Here is an 18,858-nt window from a genome sequence, read left to right on the forward strand (position 1 = left end):
ATTATTATTATTTATTGATTATGAAGTCATTTCATGCTAATTCATTGTCAGTGTCTGACTAATTCTTATCTTGGGCTTCAGGGAGCAAAATAGTCTCTCTTTCCTCTAGTGATTAAGGAAGAATCTAGTTGAGAACAATAAGAGGGAGATCAAAATACTCCGGGCATCTTAGTAGCAACCAATAGTTTTAAGGATGGTGGGCTCAAACACATACAGGTTTGCTTCACAGATTTTGGCCAAAATTCACTAATGCACTTCTGTCACACAACATTGCTTCTACTAGTAAAATTGAAAAGGGCAGTCCATCTTCCCACCTGTAGTTCCCAAGGGCGCATGAAAATTGTGCTTTGGAGATTTGGGAAACTCCCTGGAGAAGTGGGTTTTTTTTTTGGGGGGGAGGGCACTATGTGGGAAATGAGTGAGAAAAAATCCCAATTGTGGTGGAAGAAGCAGTGGAATCCAAGGGAAGTCCACTGGACCCTCTCTTAATAATTTAGAATTCTTGCACTTTAGAACTGCAGTTTGACACTGCCTTAACTGTCACAAATTCATCCTATGTAATCCTGGGATTTTTAACTTGTTGCAGCACCAAAGATTTCTGACAAAGAAGGCTAAATATCTCACAAAACTACAACTCCCAGGTTTCTATAGGATGGAGCCAAGATAGTTAAAGCTGTGTCAAACTGCTTTCATTCTGCAGTGTAGCTGCAGCCTTAGACACACTGAGAGCAGATCCACTGAAATCAAGAAGATTTCAGATTATAATAGACACTGAGTTAAATGGGTTTTATTCCCGGTAAGTGTCCATGGTATTACAGTATTAGTCAGTCAAGGCTATGTTAACTCTTATTTACTGTGGAGTCTGCTCTAAGTATGATTCAGTCTGTATCCATCCTGTGGTCTTGGATTTTGTCCACAACTCTCCTGAAAGGGTTGTATGTGGTCCAAGGCCTGGAAAAGGTAAGGCAACCTCTTCCTGTATCCCTACTGTTTTCACGGAATGTGCAAAAATGACTTTGCTTTAAGCCAAACTAATGCTGAGACACCTATAGGAAAGTTGTGCTTTAGATTGCTCCCTCATATAAATGGATTAATTAGCACATCTAGTGCTGTTTTGGATGGCTTGTGGCCCCCAAGTGTAATTATTTTTGCAAGGATGCTATAGCTGGTGGGGAGAGACAAGACCAGAACTTGCATCATGAGTACTTAACAATAAATTTGGCATGAAATGGTAATCTACAACTCTGTGTGATCCAAAACACTTTTTAGAAGGATATGTGCAGTGCCAAGAGCTGTCCATTTCAGCGCTAATGTGATAAGCTCTCAAACAAGAAGGGAATTGCAGTGTTTCTGAGAGTAATTATTTTCTAACTGATAGCAAATCCATACGTTAGATGTAATTATTTTGATTGAAGAACTGAGTTCATGCAGTAAAGAAAGTTTGAAACAAGTTTGGCTAGATGCAATCAATATGATAAAATATGCAGCATGTTACATGGGAGGCAGATAGTTCACTATTTCTAGCTTTTGGCAGCTGTCAGCCAGCATGGGTAACAGAGAGCCCATGGATTGATGGTGAAAGGATGACTTGCATTTTGAGAGGAAATTAAATTGAAAAATGTTATGTCTTCGTCTTTTTGATATTGCAGTGGTAGTTTTGATCTCTGCATGCTGTGAGGATGATGTTTATTAACCACTTTGAACATGTGAGGTGGAACAACTGTTACTTTAATCATTCCAACCTTGACTGGCTAAAATCTGTTAAAGGATGCAATGCTTCCTCAAGTCATTTATTTCCCTTTCCCCCTGTCCTCCCTCCCAAACACTGCACAAGCAAGCCATTTGGTTCATTTGTCAGACAGAAAACTAAAAAAAAATGTCTTCCAGGCTGAATTGTCATATGTTGCTGCTGTATTAATTAAGGAACAAACTTCAAATACTTCCACTCCTGGGTGAGTTGGAAACATATTAGACCCCCTGGGCAGCTTTTCCAACTGTTATCTCACTTTCTCACCATGCTCATATCTTCTCAATCACATACAAGGCTCTTCTTTTTTCTCCCCACCCTTTTTGCTTTTTTTGCTGCTCTGCAGTGGATTAAAACTAATCTCTGTTCACCAATGCCTCAAGTTCGCTTCAGCAGCCAGGCATCCCCCTTTCTTCTTCTTCTTCTTCTTTTTGCTGTCACAAAGGCAGAAACACATTGTTTGGCAAGTCAGTGGTCTTTGTAAATTATTGTGGAGGAAAAGGCTTTTATTAAAACAAAGTGTTAGATGGTATTTAATCCACTCCTCTGACAAGCTGAATCAAGAGTTAATGGGATCAAGTGGAAGGCCATGCTGGCCTTGCACAGCCCATGACTGTCTCCATCAAATTATGGGAGCCCCCATATATTTTTTTATTCTTTTCCTGATAAAATATTGACCCTTTCATTTGGGTTTGGGAAGAGGAGATGTGTGTCTATAGTCTGTTTCAACAGAATCTTGTAGCACCTGCAAGGTTAACTGATTTATTTCAACTAAGCCTTCATTGAATCTTTCATTGACACACTTTGTTTAATGAAGGCTCAATGGATAGACATACACTGGGGGGGGGGGGTTGTTTGGGAAAGTAAAAAATTAATATAAATGAAAGCATGCCAGCATGGTGATGGAGTCTTAATGATAGTCACAAAGAGTGACAAATTTTGTCAAGTCATTCGACTTCACTAGTCTCATATACATACAAGAACAGATAAGCATGTAAACAATAGAGACAAATATTTGCATTGTAGAGGATGTAGACCTGTCTCCCAATTTTGATATCTTAGTCTCTTTATCTTTTTATTGATAGGATGATTGGGTACTCAAGATGTATCCTACAACTTCCAACAGAATGAATGACACCCCCCTGCAATATCCTTCTACCCACACTAAGAATCTCTTATTGTTGCTGTGTCCCTCCAAATTATTTCTGACTTATGGGTACCCTATGGCAAACCTATCACAGGTTTTTCAGACCCCTGGAACAGGTTTTAGGATGCACATGGAACTTGTGGATAGAGGATGGCTTGCTTAACCTAGCAAAATCAATTAAATTCATTTCAGCTACTCAACCCAGCTACTCAACTATATCTATATCCATCTTTATCTATGTAATATTAAATTAGATGTGTTAACCTTTAGATTAGAGTTGTACACATTGCCCCTCTGAACATGCCATTTTGACATGAATGCCATTAAATGAAAATAGTAAAGGACAGCATGTAGCTCCCAACTACATTTCACCATCCTGCAGCAGGTGAGGTTATGAACTATTGGTGATTGTATATTTAGGTCCAACAATTTCAGAACTAATTAACTGAATGTACAGTGAAGCTTTCAGAAGCAGGCCATGGGCCTAGCTCATTCCTACAAAGGTGTGTCTTAGAAATATGTAAGCCTTATCTCTGTTTCCATATGTGAAATGTTAAGAGAGTAGATAGACTCTGTTAATCACTGAATTTCTGGATTTGTACTGCAATTTCAGAGTTGCAGCTTCAGAAATACAAAATTATATGCTGTTTTACTCATTAAAATACCACCACCAGCAGCACTTCTCTTCCAAATAATAAATAGATAAGTCAAAATATAAAATATGCAGAATGCAATAATAACAAATTAAACAACTAACCATTTCCTTTCCTTTCATATTTGCTAAAATTAGCTGCTTATGGAAACCACTTCACTCAACTGATAGCAAGGTTGACCATGCCAATATTCTGTTTCATTCAAGATATCAAACTCTAGAGTTATGGCATAATAATAGGTTTCTGATATTGAGATAACCATGACAAATGCAAACATTAGTAGGGACATATCCCCAGATAATTCTATGCACTTATTTTGATAACTTCATGAATTTTCTGTATTTTTCATTGAACAATTATTGGTGGATGGTGGAGTTTTTATAGGCATGCCTATCATGTTGCATTGCTTATAGACCTGAGGAAGCAGAAGTCATTTCTCAGTTGCATGCATGTATAAAGCATCTTACAACTTTCATAAATGTATCCATGAACTATTGGTGATGGCAGATAAGAGGAGCAGTCTACATTATTATGTTAATGTACCATTAATTATGTCCTGGTTCCAGGATTGTTATGATGGAGAAGATAGGCAGGAAAAAGCAGCTCCATTCTGTGTTATCTGAAAGTGGGTCAAAACCCCACTGTCTGCACTACTCACACCAATGGCTGCCCAAACACCCATGGGCTGTCTGCACCACACATTATCAAGTCACACCATGTGATTAATTTTTTTTGCAACCTGCCCATCATGCACACACACCATCAAACAAATACCCCACCAGTGATGTCCAATTACCTTCCTTGTTTAATCCCCCCCCCTTCAAAGTGGTTGGAAGCCACTTTAATTTGCCTGTATGTTTCATCCCAGCGCAATGAAAAAGAGTAGCTCGGTTAAAGCTTAAGCACTTTAAAGTAAGAGTAGGGGAAATGCAACTCTTGGGCCATATGTGACTTACAGTGACGGGTTACAGACCACCCATTTGGGGCGGGCTGTACCCGCCCCTTTCCCCGGTGTATCGGGGCCTCAGTGGCCAGAACGGCAGCCGCTGAGGCCCCGATCTGCTGCTTTTCAGGCTGCGGGGAAGCGGCAAAATGCCGATTCCCCGCAGCCTGAAAAGGGGTGTCCCTGGGGCTTCAAGCCCCAAGGACACCCCGTGGCGGCGGGGAGGAGGAGAAAGGGGCTGCTGGCCCCTTTCTCCTTTGGTCCGCTGGGCGCAGCCGTGTGAAGGCTGCCCCCAGCGGAACAAACCAGGAAGGAGCTCCGAAACGGAGCTCCTTCCTGCTCCGCGCTAAGGGCGCACTAGACGCCCTGGCGCAGAGTGAGGACATCACTTCTGCGCCGCCCCGTATAGAGGCGGTGTGGTCGTGACGTCCTCATGGCGGTGGCCATGTGGAACGGCCACCGCCATTTTGTGTGCACTCTGCGCGTCCTAGGGTTGGGGGCGTCCGGAAAGGACGCCCCTTTTTAACCCTAGCACGTGCAGAGTGCGTACTAAAGTGCCCGTTTGTAACGGGCCAGAGTCATTTTTATGGCCTCTGAGTTTATGTTTTTAAAAGAAAATATGCTGCTGCTGCTGCTGCCACTTCTTCCACCTCCGTTGCTGCTTCTGCTGCTTCTTCTTTGCCCCCAAATGTTCTCAAGTGGGACATAGGGTCAATTTTGCCATGCTTTTCAGACTCTCTGATCCTTTTATGTGAAGAAATATTGTTTTCTGCACAGAAAATGCTATTTTCTGCAAAAAAAAAAGAGCCCACGTGTATTTTTGAATATTTTTTCTATTCCCCATTGGCAACATACCACAACTAACAATATACTGGTCACATGATATTGTTATTACGTGTGTGTTGTAAATTTGTTTTTCAAATGTTCTATTTTGAATGAAAACAGAATGATGTCCCCTTCCAAACAGCTGCAGTATAGCATCTCTCTACGATAAAATAGGGGGAAAACATATAAATTTAATGGAAGCTAAGCCCCTATTTTATTTAGGAACAATGGCAGAACAACTTGTTGTTCAAACTACAGGAGAAGAGATTCCCTGGAAACATTTGAAATAACTTTCTGATCGTAGGAGCTGTTCGGTAGTGGAATACTCTGTCTCAGTATGGTGGGTTCTCCATTTTTGTAGACTCTGAGCAGATTTTAATCCTTGTGGCCTCCTCCAGCTTTATGAAACTACGATACGTTCCTTTATGTGGTGAAATTAGTTCAGGGCAGAATTGGATTAGAAGCAGTAATAATTATGATTCTCTAGTTGTGAGAAAGCAATAGAAGAGTAACTGTGAGAAAACTCAGTTCTTTTTTGCACAGCCTCTTTGTTGTCTGGTTCCTCCCTGATGATGTTCTGCTTTACAATCTCACTCATTTTTTGTGTTCAAAGAAGGAATGTTCCTCACTGTTCAATGGAATCAGGGCATCTTTCATAAAATACCAAAAGCTGTGACCTTTCAGGCCGCAACAATTCAAAAGATTTCTCTCTCTCTCTCTTCTTTGCCACAGTAAATGGCCTTTGCTTCTTATTCTGCATTTATCTTCTGAGAACAGCAGGAGCTGGCTTCTAGCCTGGTGTTTATTAGTTGTTTGTGTTCAGGACGATTAGACAAAACAAAAAGAATATCTGCTGTTTTTTAGTGCCACGAATCACCAGAATGTCTTTAATAGTCTCCATAGGTCATTCTTAGAGAGGATGCTTCAGTACCATGGAATGCCAATTAAATTACTAAGCATCATCCTGAGATACTAACTAAAAATTTGATGTCGACAAACACAATAACAGTAGATACAAGAACAGAAGAAGATAGTGAGTTCTTTTGTGTGTTATAGGATAATGTTGAAGTGATCTACAAAATAAAAGAAAACACATAGGTAGTAAATAATCAGGAACCCTTGATTCTATATGTGACGTTTGGTTTTATGGAATCACTTGCAAAGAAGAGCTACAGGTTAAGTAAACAAACATACAAAATATCCTTGGGATAATTTGCTCACTGTTCCATCTGCCTCTCATTCACTGCCCACTTAAACATATACAATTACACAGAAACAGTGGCAGCAGTGGATGTGGCAGCATGCATTACTTCATGGGTGGGAATCATGTGATCCTCCAGATGTTATTGAACTCTAACTCCCAATGTCCATAGTCAGAATAGCCAGGAGTGATGCATTCTGGAAACTTCAGTCCAGCAACATCTGGAGGACTGCATGGTTCATGCTGCCTACATGACTTGAACCCAGTAATCTATATGTCCTTACAGACTGCCTGCTGGACTGTGAAGCCCAAACTGGTTGCTTCTCTTCTCACTTGCTCACTGGTCTGTCTCTGTCAATAATGCAGTGTAAAAAAGTGAATCAGAATGTATCTGCACTACATAATTATGGTAGACTGATTGTCAGAATCCCCTTGAGGTTCCCGTATCGTGGGTTGTTGTTTGTAATGTTTTGTTTGTATAGAAATAGATTGAATAATGGTGTTATAATTGGGGAATTTCTTGTTGCTGCGGCTGTTGTTGTTGAAACAGTTTTAGGTTAATTGCTGGGAATGGGAGGTGGGGCTGATGGAGGGAAGTAGATAGACACAGGATGTTACCACAGCCTCAAGGTTGCCCTCTTGGGAAAGGAATGAGGAGGAGTGGGAATGAGAAGCCGGAGGGAGTTAGGTGTGAAGGGAGTTATATTTTTGTGATTAGGTGTTTGAAGCCAGTTCTGGCAAACGTTTGTCTACCATGCTGATCTGCTCAATAAACCTCTCTGTTTTACCCATGAAGCTTGGTTATTGAGTAAGTTAGAGATGGGGTCATCACACTGATCCCACTTTAACTGTAATGGTTCCATCATGTGGAATACTAGGATTTGTGAATTACTTAGAATTTTCTGCTATTGAGATCTTATTCTGTTGTTCATTAGAGTGCAGTGAGCTTCAGAGTAGATACACTAAGTATGACAGATGACTACATGTGAGCAACATGTACAATTCAGTGCTGGCTCAGAAGGATGGCAAGGATGTGGGGGTAATAGCCAGGCAGAATTTTTCTTGGTTCACATACCACATCATCTGCTGTCTGGGACACTGCCTAACAGAAGAACCAGCCTTTCTGGGACTTTGAATGCAAAGAATAAATTCTACTACATATAATAATAAAGACTGAGCAAGGGTATTATTCATTTTGATATAGTACTGTGTTTTGTGGTCATTTTTTTTGTCCTTTCACAACACTCAATTTCAACACATTTTCCTGACAGATTTCTTGAAACATGAAGGCCATAATTAGTCTTTCTCTTAATTAAGTAGGTATAGGATTGCAATCTTAGTGAAATAAACCTTGACCAGGGGAAAACGTGTCTCTCTTTCTGCCTCATTTCTTCTTCTCTATAGATGACCTCTGTGCTAATCTTAATTGGGCAAAGTCTTGTAAGTGGCTTCAAATTTGCTTAGAACATTAAAGACAGTGGAATTATGCCAGTAAAACTAATGCTCAGATAAATCAATAGCAAATGAAAAGTGTACTGGTATGGAATTAAAACAATAAGAATAGAGGTGACTTTACAGACACGTGCCTTTCTTTTCACCCTCCAAGTTATAGAAAACTTATAATCTTCCTTTATGCTCTCAAGTGACAAAACATGATTTATAGCTCAAAATATTTTTAAATGGGTTTACAGCAGTTGGGCTCACCAAAGGGGCCTGAATGACAGCACACCAGATTGACATATTCTATTTTAAAAGAGAACTGCCACTCAGGCAAGAGTGATATAAGCTGCCTTCTGCTTTTTTGCTCATTATTATCCAAGAGCCACTAACACACATCTGAGGTGGCATTATTACTATGCATAAAACAACAACTTCACTCTCCATGTTCAGAAAGGAGATCACCATATCATCACAGGATGCTATGTTACACTCCAGAGAAAAAAATTAGATGAGCCATTCAAGTGTGCCATAAAAGGACCTACTCAAAGCCAATGGGACAGTGTAATCCCTTTGTGCCATCTGCTAATGAACATATATTTGAACATTTCCACTATCGGCCTTATCACAGATGAATCCTGGGCAGAAACGGGATTTAAAAGTAGAAAAAAAAATCCACAAATATGGGATGTTTTTCAGACGACGTTTCTTCCAAAGAGCAATAACGCTGAAAAAAAGCAAACAGAAAGTTGACAAAAACAACACCTTTTTACTTTCAGGAACTTCCCCAAAGTAAAAAGTTGTCATTTTTGTCAACTTTTCGTTCACTTTATTTCTGTGTTTTGCTCTTTGACGCAAATGTGTCTGAAAAACATCCCACATTTGTGGGTTTTTTCTACCTTTAAAATACCATTTCTGCACAGGATTCATCTAGTGTGATAAGGCTCTATGACATGATGCTTACTGGAACACATATGGTGCCTTGGCAATGACAGCCAGCATGATGCAGTGGCCAAAGTGTTGGATTCCCCCCCCCTCAGATATTACACTCACTAGTCAGAACACTGGGGCTGTGACAAAATAATGATGATGAGATATAGATTCAACAGTGAGATAAAATTGATACCATACAATGCTCCATGAACCCCCACATGGCAATCTGTGGGACTCTTAACTCCCTATTGTCAATTTCTTTACCCAACTTTGATGGGCCAGAAGCTGCAGGATTGGGACCTGGAGGAAGAGTCTGATGAGGAGGCTGAAGAAGGGACCCACGCAAGTCTTGCAGACAGGGAACAGCCTACAGCTCTTCCAGGCTGTAGGCCAAGCAGCAACAAGCAAGCTCTGATTAGAAACAGGTGGTGTCAGGCTATTTAAGAGCTGAGTTTGCCTAAGGCGAGTGCTAGAAGCAACTTGTCTGTTTCCCAGCCAGCATTTCTGTTTCTAATACCTGTTTCCAGACTCCTGCATTACATACTTTGGACTTTCTAGCTTCTTTGACCTTTGGACCACATTGACCTCTATTCCTGTTGTCTCCCTTATTTGGACTGCTTGACAACACCTTTCTTGGATTCCCACAACAAAGGATGCTTTCTAGTTGCTGGTAGTTGGCTGTCTCTGCCTGGATTATCAGTTTGTGGTTTCTTCCCAGGCAGTTTATGTGGGTGTTTGGTGAACCAGTTTGGCGAACAAGGACCACATTGTCTTGCTACAATGATACTCTCCCCTTAGCAACTCCAAAGCAGACAGCATTGTTATTTCCATTCCATTGGCTAATTTTAGACCAGAAGTAAGTAATATTGGCACTGAAGCAGCCTCATCCCATTTCCAGCAATCTGGCAAAGGATTGTTCTGGTGGAGATGAAGTAAAATATGCATATGAATATACATGTGTGTGCACATAAATCTCCCTCAACCTGAACCAGTGGCATCACTAGGGGGTGTGGGTGCAGCCCACATAGGGTAACACCCCAGAACATGGCTGACACCCAATTGGGCCCTCTTCCTACAAAGTGCTGCCTGGAGAGAAGAAAAGAAAAAGAGGGTGGTTGAAGCCCCACCTGCAACACCTGCCCATCCTCCCCAAAGCCCTTGGCCATTGTCAGGCTGCCAGTAGCCTTGGTTCCCTCCTGCCCGTACAGCTTGGGTGTAGTGACTCCACAGGTGAAGGAGATGCAGGTCCCCTCCCTGTCCACCCCATAGTGGCCAGCTGCCCCAGGTAAGCCTTTTTCTTTACCAGCAACACCTGGACCATTCAGCTACATTGCAGAAATAATCCAGCCTGAGACTGCTTTAACTGTCTTGGCTCAATGCTAGGGAATTCTGGAAACTGTAGTTTTGTGAGATATTTCCCCTTCTCTGCCAGGGAGCTCTGGTGCCACAATAAACTACAATTCCCAGGATTCCCTAGCACTGATCCAGGGCAGTTAAAGCAGTCTCAGTCTTGATTATTTCCCTAGTGTGTTTTGGACCGTTCTTTCTACTACACTCTCTTGAAGAATGGCACAGTAGTGCCAGTTACTTTTGAATAGTATGCAAGCGAGTCATCATTAATGTTCCTCAGACCTCTGCATTTGTTTACTGGCCTATCTATGAAAGTATATGCTGTAATAAAATTGTCATTGAGGAGTCACAAGGTAGTGTTGTACTTGCAGAAATATAGATTAGCATTGCTACTTGTCTGGAAAATGAATTCTCTCCGAAATCCCCAGTAATATTCTTTTGATGGTGTATTTTCCCCAGATCAGCATTTGTACAGTGCTCTTATTTTGCCTGCAAACTAACCATAGAGACGATTGTGCTGTCACTTCTGGATCTGAGTATCAGTAGCTGAGTAACCACCAAGGACAAATGATTTGTATTGACTTAATAGATAAGATCTGTAATATCATTTCTTCTGCAGCAGGACACATCTTCTTGGGACATTTATGCAGGTTGATTCTCCATTATTGAAATGCTTTGGTCCAGAAGTGTTTTGGATTTCAGAGTTTTTCATATTTTGGAATATCTGTATATTGCATATATACATAATGAGATATCTTGGAGATGGGAGCAAAGTCTAAACATTAAATTTATTCATGTTTTCCCTAGACCTTATACATATAGCCTGAAAGTCACTTTATATACAATGTTTTAAATACTTTTTGTGCATGAAGCAAAAATTGGGTAATTGAACCATTAGGAAGTATATTTCGGGCAGCCATGTGGACGTTTTGGATTCTGGAATATTTCAGAGTGCGGAATTCTGGATAAAAGAAACTCAGCCTGTAGATGTGTGCGGCAGTCTCTACATAATGACCAGTATCATATTAGCTGTCTGTCTGTCTGTATTTACAGTATTTATACCCTGCCCTTCAGCCCTAAAGGCTCTCGGAGTGGCTTACAATTGTTATTCTTTTTAATTACATGGTTCCTTGCTCTCAGGCTTAAAATCTAGTTGTAGTAGTAGTAGTAGTAGTAGCAGCAGCAGCAGCAGCAGTAGCAGTAGTTATTCCACCTTTTCTTAGTCTGGAACTCCAGGGGACTTATCAAAATTTAAAGCAGATACAGCTAAAGCCTTTTTATCATACAAAAGTTAAAATATATATTTAAACTATCAATAAAATTTAAAGCATTTTAAAAACAAACCATTATATATTCAACGCAACACATACAAAGCTCTTTCCCCAGAGCAGTCACCCTCAAAGGTTTGCTGGAACAACAATAAGTGTATTTGCTTGCCCAAAGAATGGCAAGGAGGGTGGCTAGCTAGGAAAGGAGTCCCAGATCCTGGGAGCAGCTATCAAGAAGACCCTTCCCCATAATCCTACCAGATGTAATTATAAGGGTGGTGGGTCCGAGACAAGGACCTCCCCTTGTAAAATTATTTTTCTTGTCTAAAGTGTTAGATAAAGAATCACATGATAAATAAGCAATCTTATGCAGCTACAGCAAATGCACAGACACACAATTAATAAATTATTGGATTTATTTCTGTAGGTATTTCTGTACCTTCAAGTTGTCTCTTGATTTATGGAGATCCTATACATTTCAAAGGTTTTGTTAGGCAAGCAAAACTTAGAGGTGGTTGTGCCAGTTCCTTCCTCTGAAATATAGCTCACAGCAGTCTCCCCCTGAAGTATTAACCAGGTTTGACTCTCGTAGCTTCCATGTTCAGACAGAATTTAGTGCTTTAGGGTATTTAATCTGCTTGAATTTATTTACTGCATTATCTTTCAGTATATTCACATTCAAGAACAAACTTACCTATCTTTTATGCGGTCAAAAAAAAAAAAAGATTCAGGATGATACTAATAATATGAATAAAAATATATTATAAAATAATAACTGCCTCTACCAATTACTTGCAGTATATAATTCTATTTTTATATTCTTTTTTGTTGGAGAGAAAGCAAAAATAAATGGTAAAAGATGATAATAATAACTAGTAATGATAGCAAGGTTAGTTATTTTTGTTCCTGAATAAAAAGTGCCCGGCCACAGAATGATTGCCCCCCACATCATGTATTAGCCCATCACTCTGTCCTTGTCATACTGTATATATTTTCTTTCTTTTATTCTGTTTTAACAGATATTTAATAGATATTTTAATTGTAACATGTTTAATCCTGTTTTAAGGGGAGAATTTGGGACACAATGTTGTAAATGTGGATTTTAATATGTTGTGAGCCGCTTTGATTGTCTAGTTACAGAAAAGTGGGATACAAATAAAAGTTTTATTTATTATTTATTTACCTGACAACACATATACAATAATACTTCAGGAGCTTTGAGCTGTGAAGAATATATAGCATCAACTCATACACTGAATACATTACTATGGTGCGGTACAGACTGCCCCATAGGGGCGGGTCTGTGGTTGCCCTTTTAACTCCGGGTTGGGGTCAGGGCAGCCTCACCAGCAGCCCTGAGGCCCCAATCCGGAGTTTTTCTGGGCCGCGGAGAAGTGGCAAAATGCTTCATGCTCCTGGACACCCCAGGAGGTGCAGCAATTTCTCCCTGGCATTGTTCCCGCAGCCATTTGCTTGCTGCGGGAACGATGCAGCACCCAAAACGATCTCAGTTTCAGAGCTCCTTCCCATGCCGTGTCCAGGCCGCCATAAGACATCATGCATGCCATAAGACGTCATGGGGCCCAGGCCACCACGGAGACGTCATGCACGCACTGCGCCATTTGGACGCGTGCGTGCATGACATTATCATGGTGGCTCCTATGTGGATGGGAGGCTGCCATGATAATGCCGCCGCCACCACATACCAGGGTTGCAGGGCATGTGGACACTTTGCCCCCAAGCAACCCTAGTACATGGCCAGGCCAACACAAAGCACTGGTCTGGACCAGGCCTATACAAATTTACTATATTATATTCTATACAAATATAATTAATTTTGCATAGTTTCATTTCCAGAAAAAATAAAGTATTATTCTGTATTTACATGTGAAGATTACTGAAGTAGGTAGAAATATTTTTTAGATCAGTCAGTCCACTTGTTAATAATAATGACAATAATGACAATAACAACAACAGCACATTTTATTTCTTTCCCATCTAACTCCAAGGTTTAAGGTGGAGTAGAGCATGCTAAAATATAAAATACAGATAAAAACACATAAACTCTCAGTTAAAATACAATTCTATAACATTGATAAAATGCACTCATAAGAGTTTATACAAATTAAAAAAGTCACAATTTAAAATTGACAGGATAAGCCTGCAAGAAGAGATATGCCTTTAATGCTATTTTAAATGCAATCAGCATCTTCTACTTTCATATCTCTACCAGCAGATCATTCCATAGTCTGCGGGCAGCAGACAAAAAGTGTTGGAAAGTGTTGCTAGTCTAGTCTTAGCCAGCTGGAGCAAACATTTCCCAGAGGATGGTTTGTATGGAAAGTTGTATGGTACAGGGTGGGTTGTATGGAAGAAGAAGATAGGTAACCTGGTAACCTGGACCTAAACTATGTAGGGCTTTAAAGGTAATAACCAACACTTTGCCCAGAAACTAATTGGTAGCCAGAGGGGTGCTTTTAAGATCAGTGTAATGTGATCACTCCTGGTTATACCCATAATCAGATACAAAGAACTGATCTCACAAGTTCTCATACACTTAAAATGTCCCACATTAATGTAGTCATAACTGTGTCACAAATATATTTTCTATTTACAAGCTGGTGAATGGGTGCAACCTTTTCAGTCTCAGTGACCACATCAAGTGTCAGCAAAGGTCCTGGAAACCATACTGACATATATAAATGCACACACATGGATATAGGATAGTCAGCAGCTTTCATGTCTGTGGTGAAATAAACACAATCTGGGTTTTATTCCAGACTTTGAATGAGCCATCTATTTGGGGAAATTGTTCAGCTCTTTAGGTAGCTCATTTATAGTCAAGAACAAAAGCTAATGTGGATTCATAGCACTACTGACATGGAAGCCATCAATGTTTTGTGCATGGACCCATACACACATACATGCAGGAGCACAGCTACAGGGAAATGGTTTTATATAATATAATATAATATAATATAATATAATATATATAGTGGCAAGCACAATCTGCAACTAGCCTTCACATTTTTCATCACAATAATCACGTTCTGGGCAGGTCTGGGCAGATTTATAGCCACCAATACACTAATGCATAATTAATTAATACCTTGCCTTTCTCCTGGGACAGGACCCAAGGTGATGCACAACACCTTAAAAACACAATACAATTTTAAAACTCTTAATATAAAAGTGAAAATACAATTAAATTTATTTAAAAACATGAGTTAAAAAACACAAAATATCAAAGGGCATTTAAAACATGGTGAAAAACACACTACACCCTCTTCTCATTAACACCTCTATCAGCTGTCACCAGATGCCTCCTTAAATAAAAATGTCTTCACCTGCTGGCAAGAGAGAGAGAGAGAGCTGGAGGTCCCACAGCCTGGGAGCAGCCACAGAGAAGGCTCTCTCTTGAGTCCTTATAACTGCACCTGTGAAGGTGGTGGAAGTAAGAGGCCTGACCCCCCTCACACAGAGAGATATTAATGCATGTGTTGGTCTATATAAAGAGATATAGATCTTCAAACAGTCTGAACCCAAGCCATGTAGGGCTACAGTGGTCAAAAGCTGCACTTTCAAATCATTGGCATCAATGCAGCTCTTTCAATGTGTGTGTGTCACATGATCCCTTTGCCCAGCCTCAGTGAAAGCCTTGAGTGGAGAGAAGCTTTCACCTGATTCCACAGCAGAAATTCTGCATAAGATAATTGAAGTTGAGTCAGGCTACTCTGAGATTGCTGAAGATAAGGAGGCTACAGCAATGATTCCAACTGGCATCCTTGTTTCTACACCGCTGTTACTGGCCAAGCAGTAGGAATGCCACCTACTGTGGTGTTGCTAGGGGAAGGGTGAATTCAATAGGTGTGGGAAGCATTGGCAATGGCAAGGGGATCTTGGGTGCCCATTGGCTAGCACTACGATGACTGGGTGTTATCCATTTGGCATATGGATAGATCTCTCAGAGCAAAGCCCTTCACTGTGCATTTTAGGATATTAATGATGACGATTTGTACACCTTAAAAAGTTTCTAAAATAGACAGTGAATAAGTTCTCTATTTATTTATTAGATTCTCTATAAGAATCTAAACTGCACCCTCCCCAAAGGTATCCAACTCCATCTTGGACTCTGAGGGGGAGAGAAAGGAACTGCGCCCTCCCCAAAGGCATCCAACTCCATCCTGGCCTCTGAGGGGGAGAGAGGGTGGGCAAACGCCATCAGTCCTGTCCTTAAGATACAGATCCCTCCATCTGTCCATCTGCCATGGTCCAGGCCTCAGAGGGAGAGAAGAATGCTGGACCTAATCCCCTTCCCCTCAACCATTCCCTTCTCCTTTTGTGTCGTGTCTTCTTAGATTGTAAGCATGGAGGCAGGGAACCGTCTAATTAAATGATTTTATGTACAGTGCTGTGTAAATTTACAGCGCTATATAAATAAAGTTTAATAATAATAATAATAATAATAATAATAATAATAATAATAATATTTCTTTAGTTCACCAACATAATTAATACTAATATTTTATGGCTAGCCTCAGCCACTGTCCTTGTTTTTATCCAGTCATATCCAGTATTTTGTTTTTACTCTTATTTTCTATCTAGTAGAGTTTACATACTATTCTCCAACATACTTCAATTTCTCTAGTTTCCTTTCTTCCATTAACCTTTCATTTCAGTCACTGTCTATTTTAAAAGAGTATGTGTATAACATTGTGTTGGTGGCCACAAATCTGGCATGACCTTGCTCAAAATGCATTGACTGTGATGAAATATATGAAGGCTAATTGCAGATTGTGCTTGCCACTTTATCTAGAAAACTATTTCCCTGTAGCTGTGCATCTGTTATTCAGATCTTGTGAGATTTGCTGTAACTAATGAGAAGTATGGTGAGAGTAGAACAACCCTCTGTACAGTTAGATGTTGCTTTGATTTATTCAATAAGGATATTTCAATATACTCATAGAATCATAGAATCATAGAGTTGGAAGAGACCACTAGGGCCATCCAATCCAACCCCCTGCCATGCAGGAAATCCAAATCAAAGCATCCCCGACAGATGGCCATCCAGCCTCTGTTTAAAGACCTCCAAGGAAGGAGACTCTATCACCCTCCGAGGGAGTGCATTCCATTGTCGAACTGCCCTTTCTGTCAGGAAGTTCCTCCTAATGTTCAGGTGGAATCTCTTTTCCTTTAGCTTGCATCCATTGTTCCGGGTCCTGTTCTCTGTAGCAGCAGAAAACAAGCTTGCTCCCTCTTCAACATGACATCCCTTCAAATATTTAAACAGGGCAATCATATCACCTCTTAACCTTCTTTTCTCCAGGCTAAACATTCCCAGCTCCCTAAGTCGTTCCTCATAGGGCATGGTTTTCAGACCCTTCACCATTTTTGTCGCGCTCCTTTGGACACGCTCCAGTTTCTCAATGTCCTTTCTGAATTGTGGCGCCCAGAACTGGACACAATATTCTAGGTGGGGCCTGACCAAAGCAGAATACAGTGGCACTATTACTTCTCTTGATCTAGACACTATACTTCTATTGATGCAGCCTAAAATAGCATTGGCCTTTTTAGCTGCCGCATCACACTGTTCACTCATGTTCAACTTGTGGTCTACTTGGACTCCTAGATCCCTTTCACACGTAGTTTCATTCAGCCAGGTGTCACCCATCCTATATCTGTGCATTTTATTTTTCCGCCCTAAGTGCAATACCTTACATTTCTCCGTGTTGAATTTCATGCTACTGTACAAATTATTCTTTTTGCGATCAAGAATAGACCTCTTCTAGAACAGACAATGTATTATTGCAGATACACTGGACTAAGAGACATGCTATTTAAAGAGCTAATAGTTCTTCAGAACAATCCCTTATTCCTAAGTTTTGGGACAGCCAAACAATTGAAAATTAACAATTGTGGTCTAGCAACCTAATAATCCAAGATATTAATTCCAGAAATAGTAGAAGCCAGGTCCAAAATTATGTGAGATAATATATTACATGCACACATACACACACTCATCAAGTCCAGTATCTTGAACAACACAGTATAGCATAATAGAACAGTGCTATATATCTGTTCTGAAATCCCCAGAGTCACTGTTTAGCCAAGGCAGCACTCCAAGGCCATCCACTGGCTGGTGGAGTGTTTGTGTTTTCAAAAAGAAAAAGAAAAAAAGAATCTTACTATAATCCTGTACCCAGCTATTACATCATCTGGGAAGAGCTTCTTGGGTCCTCCATGTCAGAGTACAGAGCACTCTGGGCAGAAAATGTCAGAGATGTGACTATAGCCTGGAGCTGGGACAAAGGTGACAAGGTTTAGGTGGCAGAAATGATGACCCAACATTTAGGGAGTTTTGAGTCACAGGAAGCTGATGACAGAGGGGCAGGAGGTGAACCCAGCAGGCTTCAATTCTTCAGAGTCACAGCTGTCAGGCGACAGGAAAATGCGGGAAGTCCTAGCAGGTGAAAGGACTCAAAACCCCAAGAGGGGATATGTATATAAGAAAGTGAGTTGAATGCTCCGTGTGGTGATGGTTTTGTATAGGAGTCTGGCAAAGCACTTTGATAGTCTATTGTAAATATCAAACCAAAGATTAAAGTCCTCTTTGTGAGTACTCAGCAGTTCTTTATCCGGCCAGCAGCTTCTGCGAAGGAGGATTTTTCCTTTGCAGCCTGCACAGAGCTACATAGCAGAGACTTTCCAGTGTCGTTTCTGCTCCATGTGCATGTGTTCTGCATGTTCTATATTTAATCCTGATGCTACATGCCCCAACACTCCAGAGGTCTTGGGGGTGATGTCATTGGTCTGCATCTGGCTACAAGAATTTGTGGGAGATAATTCATGATTTTCCAATGGAAAAGGCTATGGAAAAAAAATAAAGCTCTAAATTAAATTGTTAATAAACAATTTACAGTCTTGTTGGCCCATTTGTTGCTGTTGTTCTACACATACAGAGACTGCATGTGGTATTTAGCTATTTTCATTATTTTTAAGCTAAAGACCAGTTTTTTAACATATATTTTGGAATTCTTTTAATTACTATGAACAATATATGAATAATGTGTTATGCAGATTCAAAAGTTACAAGAATAGAGTTAAGTGTGTTGTAGCCAACAGCAACAGAAATTAAAACAGACTTATTGTCTTTACTAAGGATTTAAAAAGGGTCCCAGTTTGAGATGTTCCCTAGTGAGAAAATCCCTTATGATTAATTTGAATGCCAAAAGTAAACAAATGAACTCACAGTGGAGCAACTGTCAGCGTAGTTATCAATGCAACAAAGGAATGATGATATTTATAGAACATAAGATTTTTTAAAAAGATGTAAATATTACAAGTGAAGCTTCTA

The sequence above is a fragment of the Sceloporus undulatus genome, chromosome 3 (genome assembly GCF_019175285.1).
Source record: "Sceloporus undulatus isolate JIND9_A2432 ecotype Alabama chromosome 3, SceUnd_v1.1, whole genome shotgun sequence".
Lineage (NCBI taxonomy): Eukaryota > Metazoa > Chordata > Lepidosauria > Squamata > Phrynosomatidae > Sceloporus > Sceloporus undulatus.